This window comes from Ooceraea biroi, chromosome 1, assembly GCF_003672135.1.
Source record: "Ooceraea biroi isolate clonal line C1 chromosome 1, Obir_v5.4, whole genome shotgun sequence".
In the NCBI taxonomy this organism is placed as follows: Eukaryota; Metazoa; Arthropoda; class Insecta; order Hymenoptera; family Formicidae; genus Ooceraea; species Ooceraea biroi.
Genome location: NC_039506.1, coordinates 21,584,878 through 21,591,935, shown reverse-complemented (window position 1 = coordinate 21,591,935; position 7,058 = coordinate 21,584,878). Strand labels below are relative to the sequence as shown.

Below are 7,058 nucleotides of genomic sequence, written 5' to 3'. Positions count from 1 at the left end.
TTACGCGGACTGGTGCAGCTGAGAATCCATTAGTTCAAATCTTGAAGGCGAACATGATAAGACAATAATTTCTCGCGGTACATTCGGACGAATTTGCACGAGCTGCTGACAAATATCTTCAATTGTCTAGTTCTTCAATTAGCGGATCTTCGAGATCTACGGATCGAAGATTCCGAAAAATCGTAAAGATCGCTGTGAGGACATCGAGAATTGACGTTCGCGCCTGGCGCTGCGAAAATTGAAGACGGAACACTTCGATCGATAGATATCGAGCTACAACCACGCAGGAAACCGTAGTTGGTGAGTGTTTAAATATTATGTATGACGATGTGTTTAAAATATTATGTATTATGACGATAGTATTCGTGTGCAAGTTTATTTTATTTTATTTATCCGTGCGGGAAACCGTGATGATGAATGTGACGCATATATGATGTACGAGCGCAAGAAATTGGTATATTTTTGCTAATTATGTCGTAATTAATAAATCAATAGTGAAGCGATCGATCTAGAATCATTCTCACGGTCGACTGAAAATATTCCTCGATAATTGCGTGGCGTTTGCAGGATCGCTGACAGGATGATTTGTTGATTAACCACCGCAATTGCAGTCGCGCCGTTAAGTTTTCGCGTCGCGTGTATCGAAATTAACATAATTAAGTATACAAGCTAGAACGAGGTTTCGAGCCTAAGCCTGGCGACAAAAAAAAAGGAAAAAAAAACGGGAAACGCGAACACGATATCCTTGCGGACGCGTGCGTGCATGCTTGCATGTATGCGTGCGTGCGTGCGTGAGACTCGCGTACGCAATGCACACGAGGAGAGGTTTATCTCGACGTCATCGGCCGCGTGCAACGCAAACAATTTGAGGGAGACGTTCAACCTTAACGCGTGCCCGTCGCTGCATCTCGATGATCATCGTATAATACCGTCGCGAGAAATAATAAATCCGTGCGCGTCGAGCGAAGATGAAAGGAAACCGAAAGGGAAAACCGCGAATCAAACGAGGGAGATAGAAAGAGTAAGAGAGAGGAGCATATAGAGAAGCGATATTACAGGATATGTATTTTTCTAGAGCGTTTTTACTCGTTGCTTGATAATAGGCGTCACAACCCGAGTCGAAATTTTGCGCCTACTTTAATGCTTTTAGCAGTCGTACGAACCTACTTTTAGGAAAATAGAACCTAGAACTCTTACATCGAAACTCAAACTCCTACAAACAGATGTTAAGATGCTATTTTGACCCTGCAACATTCGGCTATAATCTTGATCGTAACCTGCCTTGACGCTCTAGCGGCAAAAAAGGAAATTTCGGACATATTTTAGTGTTAAAGTAGTAGCTAAATAGACGCTGAATAACGCCTCAAATGAAGAATTCGAGGTTCAATGTAGAACTAAAATTTCGACTCGGGAACCTATTTAATATAATATTTTAAAAAAGTTATAATACTTATTTGTATGTGAAAAGTAATCGGACCTCTCGCGTATATCTTCGATATCTCCTCGATGCTATTCCTCCTAATTGTTCGTCAAATATTTGTTTATCGTTGAAACAGATACGATCCCGAGCGGAATGATCGTGTGCGGACGACGCGAGCGAGCGAGCGAGCGATCGAAACGCGAGATCGTAAATCGTGGCTTCACCGTCACGCGGGATACGCCCCGTTAACTCGCGGGCTAAACGGCGCAGTCCGCCCATTCTTTCGGGGTGAACGACGCTCTCCTCCTGTTGCTCCTTACGAGGGGGAGAGGGAGGAGGGAGGAAGAGGGGAAGACGAGGAGTAAGGATCGCACTCGACCTCTCGCCGATTTCCGATCGGGTTAAACAAACATCGGCCGGTTCTCACCTCTATCGCGATAATGGCTGTAATTTCGGCAGCGCGTTGCGCTTCCCGGTCCCCCATCTCTTGCATCCTACCTTCTACACACCCTCTCTCACCCTCCCTCTCTCTCTCTCCGTTCATCTCCGTTTCACGTACGCGTACGCGCAGATTGCAGAGGCCGATCGCGGCGGATTTGATTGCACGGCGCGCGCGACCGTCGATTTATTAACCCTTTGAACGCTCAACTGCGCCCCCCGTTACCTTGCTCGTACCGATCTCACGGAGCGTGGTAAAATCGCCTTTACATTGAGATAACATTTTCGCTTCTCCTATCTTCTGCCTGTCTTCTGTCTTTCTGTTCTCTTTCTGCCTTTCTTCTTCTTGAGAGAGAAAGAGAGATGTACGCGCGATGAACTACTCTCGCGCTCTACGCTGGCGTTTGGCACACAACGGTACCTCATTAAATTTGCTGTATTTACTTCCAACCACATTAGTTATTATTAGATTAGACACGCAAGTGCGCGAAGCATCGCCGAATCGTTTTGTTCGCAATAAAGTCGCCACTCGCCGCTTCTGCGGTGTGTGTGAAACTGGCGTATCATTTCGCGGAAAATCATTAATTATTGAGAGTTCTGGCTCCCTTTTTAATAGTTCTAGAGTTCCTGATAGGTTAAACACATAGTTCTGGCCATTAAAGCGAAAAAATCGCACAGTGCAAAGTGAGACGCCAACTTCACGCAGGGTCTCACTTTGTCCTGCGACAGTTTCCGCCATAATTCCGGCTAGATTTTAAATGATCTACAGTTCTACATGAGTTCTAGAAAGAGTTCTAGCGAAAAAAATTTGTTTTTCATCTTTTTATAATTATTAAAGCTAAAAAATGTTTAAGGGAATGACGACTGGTTAATTTCAGAGAGTTCTGTGCTTTATGAAATATTTCTCGTGTAGTTCTGAACGTATTTAAGCGTATTCCAAAGAGTTCTGATCGCAAACATTAACAAGTATTTAATAAAAAATTTTTATCTTCCGAGAAAGACGTATCTACGGAGATATGGGTGAGACGCTGGTCGATTTTCGAGAGTTCTGCTTATTCTAAAACAGTTCTCGTATAGTTCCGGACATGTACAATGCCTTTCCAAAGAGTTCTGATAGGAACAACGATTAGAAAATTTTTTTAAAAATTATTTCGCCCAAAGACTGGACGTTTTCGACTTTACCAGTGAGACGCTGGTCGATTTTCGAGAGTTCTGCGTATTCTAAAACAGTTCTCGTATAGTTCGGGACATGTACAATGCCTTTCCAAAGAGTTCTGACAGGAACAACGATGAGAAAATTTTTTTAAAAAGTATTTCACCCGAAGAGTGGACGTTTTCGACTTTACCAGTGAGACGCTGGCCGAAATGTCGGAGTTCTGGCTTTCCTAAAATACTTTTCGTATAGTTCCACACGTAATTATGAATTTCCTAAAGAGTACTATGCACCAGCGACATTGTATAATTTAAAAAAAATTAAAACTGCTCGAAAACTGCATTTTAAGACAGAAAAGGGTGAGACGCTGGCCGAACTGTCGGAGTTCTGGCTTCCTAAAATATTTTTCGTATAGTTCCGAAGGTACTTATGAATTTCCTAAAGAGTTCTATGCACCTCTCATACATAGCACTCTCTAGGAAAATCATAAGTACGTGCGGAACTATAAAAGTATTTTAGGAAAGCCAGAACTCCGACATTTCGGCCAGCGTCTCATCTTTTCTGTATGAAAGTTCACTTTTCGAACAGTTTTAATTTTTTTTTAAATTGTGCAATGTCGCTGGTGCATAGCACTCTTTAGGAAATTCATAATTACATGTGGAACTATACGAAAAGTATTTTAGGAAAGCCAGAACTCCGACATTTCGGCCAGTGTCTCACTGGTAAAGTCGAAAACGTCCACTCTTCGGGTGAAATAACTTTTTAAAAAATTTTCTAATTGTTGTTCCTGTCAGAACTCTTTGGAAAGGCATTGTACATGTCCGGAACTATACGAGAACTGTTTTAGAATAAGCAGAACTCTCGATAATCGACCAGCGTCTCACTGGTAAAGTCGAAACCGTCCACTCTTCGGGCGAAATACTTTTTTAAAAAATTTTCTAATCATTGTTCCTATCAGAACTCTTTGGAAAGGCATTGCACATGTCCGGAACTATACGAGAACTGTTTTAGAATACGCAGAACTCTCGAAAATCAACCAGCGTCTCACTGGTAAAGTCGAAAACGTCCACTCTTTGGGTGAAATTTTTTCAAAAATTTTTTAATCGTTGTTCCTATCAGAACTCTTTGGAAAGGCATTGTACATGTCACGAACTATACGAGAACTGTTTTAGAATAAGCAGAACTCTCGAAAATCGACCAGCGTCTCACATATATCTCCGTAGATACGTCTTTCTCGGAAGATAAAAATTTTTTATTAAATAATTGGTAATGTTTGCGGTCAGAACTCTTTGGAATACGCTTAAATACGTTCAGAACTACACGAGAAATATTTTAATTTTCACAGAACTCTCGAAAATCGACCAGCGTCTCACCCATATCTCTGTATATCCGTCTTTCTCGGAAGATAAAAATTTTTTATTAAATAATTGTTAATGTTTGCATTCAGAACTCTTTGGAAAATGGTTAAATATGTTCAAAACTACACGAGAAATATTTCATAAAGCACAGAACTCTCTGAAATTAACCAGTCGTCATTCACTTAAATATTTTTTAGCTTTAATCCTATTCTAAAAAAGGCGTGTTAACTTCGTGAAGTTCTTTTTTATCGAATATTGAGGCCTCTTTTCCGCGACGCTAATTGGTTCTCTCGCTTGGCTCGAACTTCGTGTGACTTGAACTTCGTGTTGCGAATGTCAGAATGTCATAGTGGCTGTCAGTGCGGTTATATTGACAATTTTATTTATTATATTATTTTTATTTTTATTTTTTTAATTTTTTATTTTACTTATAGCGCGCGCCTGTGTGCTAGTAATTATAAAAAGATGAAAAAAAATTTTTTCGCTAGAACTCTTTCTAGAACTCATGTAGAACTGTAGATCTTTTAAAATCTAGCCGGAATTATGGCGGAAACTGTCGCAGGACAAAGTGAGACGCTGTGGGAAGTTGGCGTCTCACTTTGCACTATGCGAGTTGTTCGCTTTAATGGCCAGAACTATGTGTTTAACCTATCAGGAACTCTAGAACTATTAAAAAGGGAGCCAGAACTCTCAATAATAAATGATTTTCCGCGAAATGATACGCCAGCTTCACACACACGCTTCTGCGCTATGCGGTATCGTCTTATTACTATTAATCGCGGTTGACCGCGGCGCAAACGACGTCGTTTATTAAGACGCATTTTACTATTGGTTTTACGCGACGCGGGGGGCGCCCGCTGTGGTCTCCGCCTTCCATCTGCACGAGCGCGAATATTGCATGCATGCACCTCTATTAGTTCCTTCGTACGTGCGATGCCCGCGAGACAAGTGAGAGGCCGCACCGGTGGTTCAATGAAGTGCACGTCCGACATGCGCTCACCCATGTCTGCAGCTCATATCTCGTCTCGGAAGAACATCACCGCGGTAAGAATCATCCGCGATGACCAACGTACAATTCCTCAGCCGCAACCACATCTCAATAGTGGCTTTGAGGGATTTTTGTTTGCGCAGTGACACCCGCCCGTCTTTCACTCGCGAACCGAAATTACCCCTTGCACAAAACGGACATGTAGATAGATTATGTACAAGATACATAAGTCTGCAATACGTTGGAACGAGACGACGAAGTCTTCTGATTCGTAATCCGATTCATTTCCGGATTTCATTAATTTACTATTTTTAATATTATGATAATTATTTCATTACTGTTATTTTAGTTTTATTTTGACTATATTTTTATATTATATTATTATTCATTACTGCTATTTTTTATTTTGTTTGATTGCTTGAGTGTTTAAAATATCGGTATCAAACACGAAGGAGTGATAAGGAGCGATAGTTGGCGCGAGGGAAAATCCTAAGTTGCTTTCAAATTACATACACATTTCAAGCCGAGTTCTATCTAACTGCGCAAGAGAGTCACGTATCTTTTTCGTAGAAATTCTCGAAATATCTCGGTGCAATATCGTGTAATATTGTGTCCAAGCACGATCAGGATGCGGGAAAGGAGGCCCGATAGGTGCGACAGCCAGGCAATGTGTATAAATAACATTTGCACGTGCTGAGATAACGAAGTCATCCGAGGCAATCAACGCAATCCGCGCCGCAATCTTCGCGCGATCTCCACCGCTTTATAATCGGCCACTCGAGTGCGCGCCGCTTTTTTGCACGGCAAGGATTTTATCGTTGCAAGTCAGGGCACCGATCGCGAGGCGTCATCCTCGACTCGACGCTTCCAGACGACGCGATGACGAGGCGAACCGCGCCTCCAGGACGGATTCTCCGCGATTCTCGATTCCCATTTTTGCTCGCACACCCTCGCTACTTCCGCTCCGTTCGTCCTAATCTGCGTCCCGATGGCGAACCCGCTGCCGCCAATCGCACTTTGAGAGGCCCGGGAGATACAGTACAGTTTGTTTAGCCACATCCGTCCACACGCCCGAAAACATGCACGCGTATTAAACGCGGGATCCATCATGCGGGGGTGGCGGGGGTAACTGTGAATGAAACTAACCACCACGCGCTGTCTGAATGGACGAGCACCGCGAAGAGCCGAGTGTATTTCCGTTCCTGTTTATAGGCGCGGATGTGCGGCCTACCGGAGCTACCGTCGAAGCATTTGAAACGTAGCAGATCCGCCGCCGTGGCGTCCAAAGGGTGGTTTAGGTAGAGCGCGGCGTAGAACGCTGGAAAACCGGGAAAAGAGGGACCCTGCGCGCGCCTTACGACTGTCGTCGTACAAATAACGACTATTTTCAGCCGCGCCGTTCGTAACTGTGAGGCAAGCGAAGCGATTCTCGTGCGGTACTAGCAGCTTCACGGACAAGCTCGATAAAGCCTCGCGATGGAGATGGCCGATGGAGATTCTCGCGAGCATCGTGAACTCACGGCCGATCCATTATTCGCGCGTCACTCGTCGATCCTTCCGAGCGACGTCTCATTTCCTCGCACGAGAACTCGCCGAGATTCCGCGGACGCGACGACAAACGCGTCGATGGAGACATACGTTAAGAGTTCACGTCGGAGAGCCATTCGCTCGCGCGACTCCTCGTTATTTCTTTCCTTGGAG

General features: G+C 43.6%; 1 protein-coding gene across 1 annotated transcript in view; it reads left to right on the top strand.

Annotated features, from left to right (window-relative positions):
- The first annotated feature begins 222 nt into the window (after positions 1-222).
- Positions 223-7,058, top strand: part of LOC105278502 — a 67,014-nt gene continuing 60,178 nt past the window's right edge. Inside the window, exon 1 of the mRNA XM_011337641.3 lies at positions 223-300. The gene's annotated coding sequence lies outside the window, so the exon portion shown is untranslated. The remainder of the gene's footprint in view (positions 301-7,058) is intronic.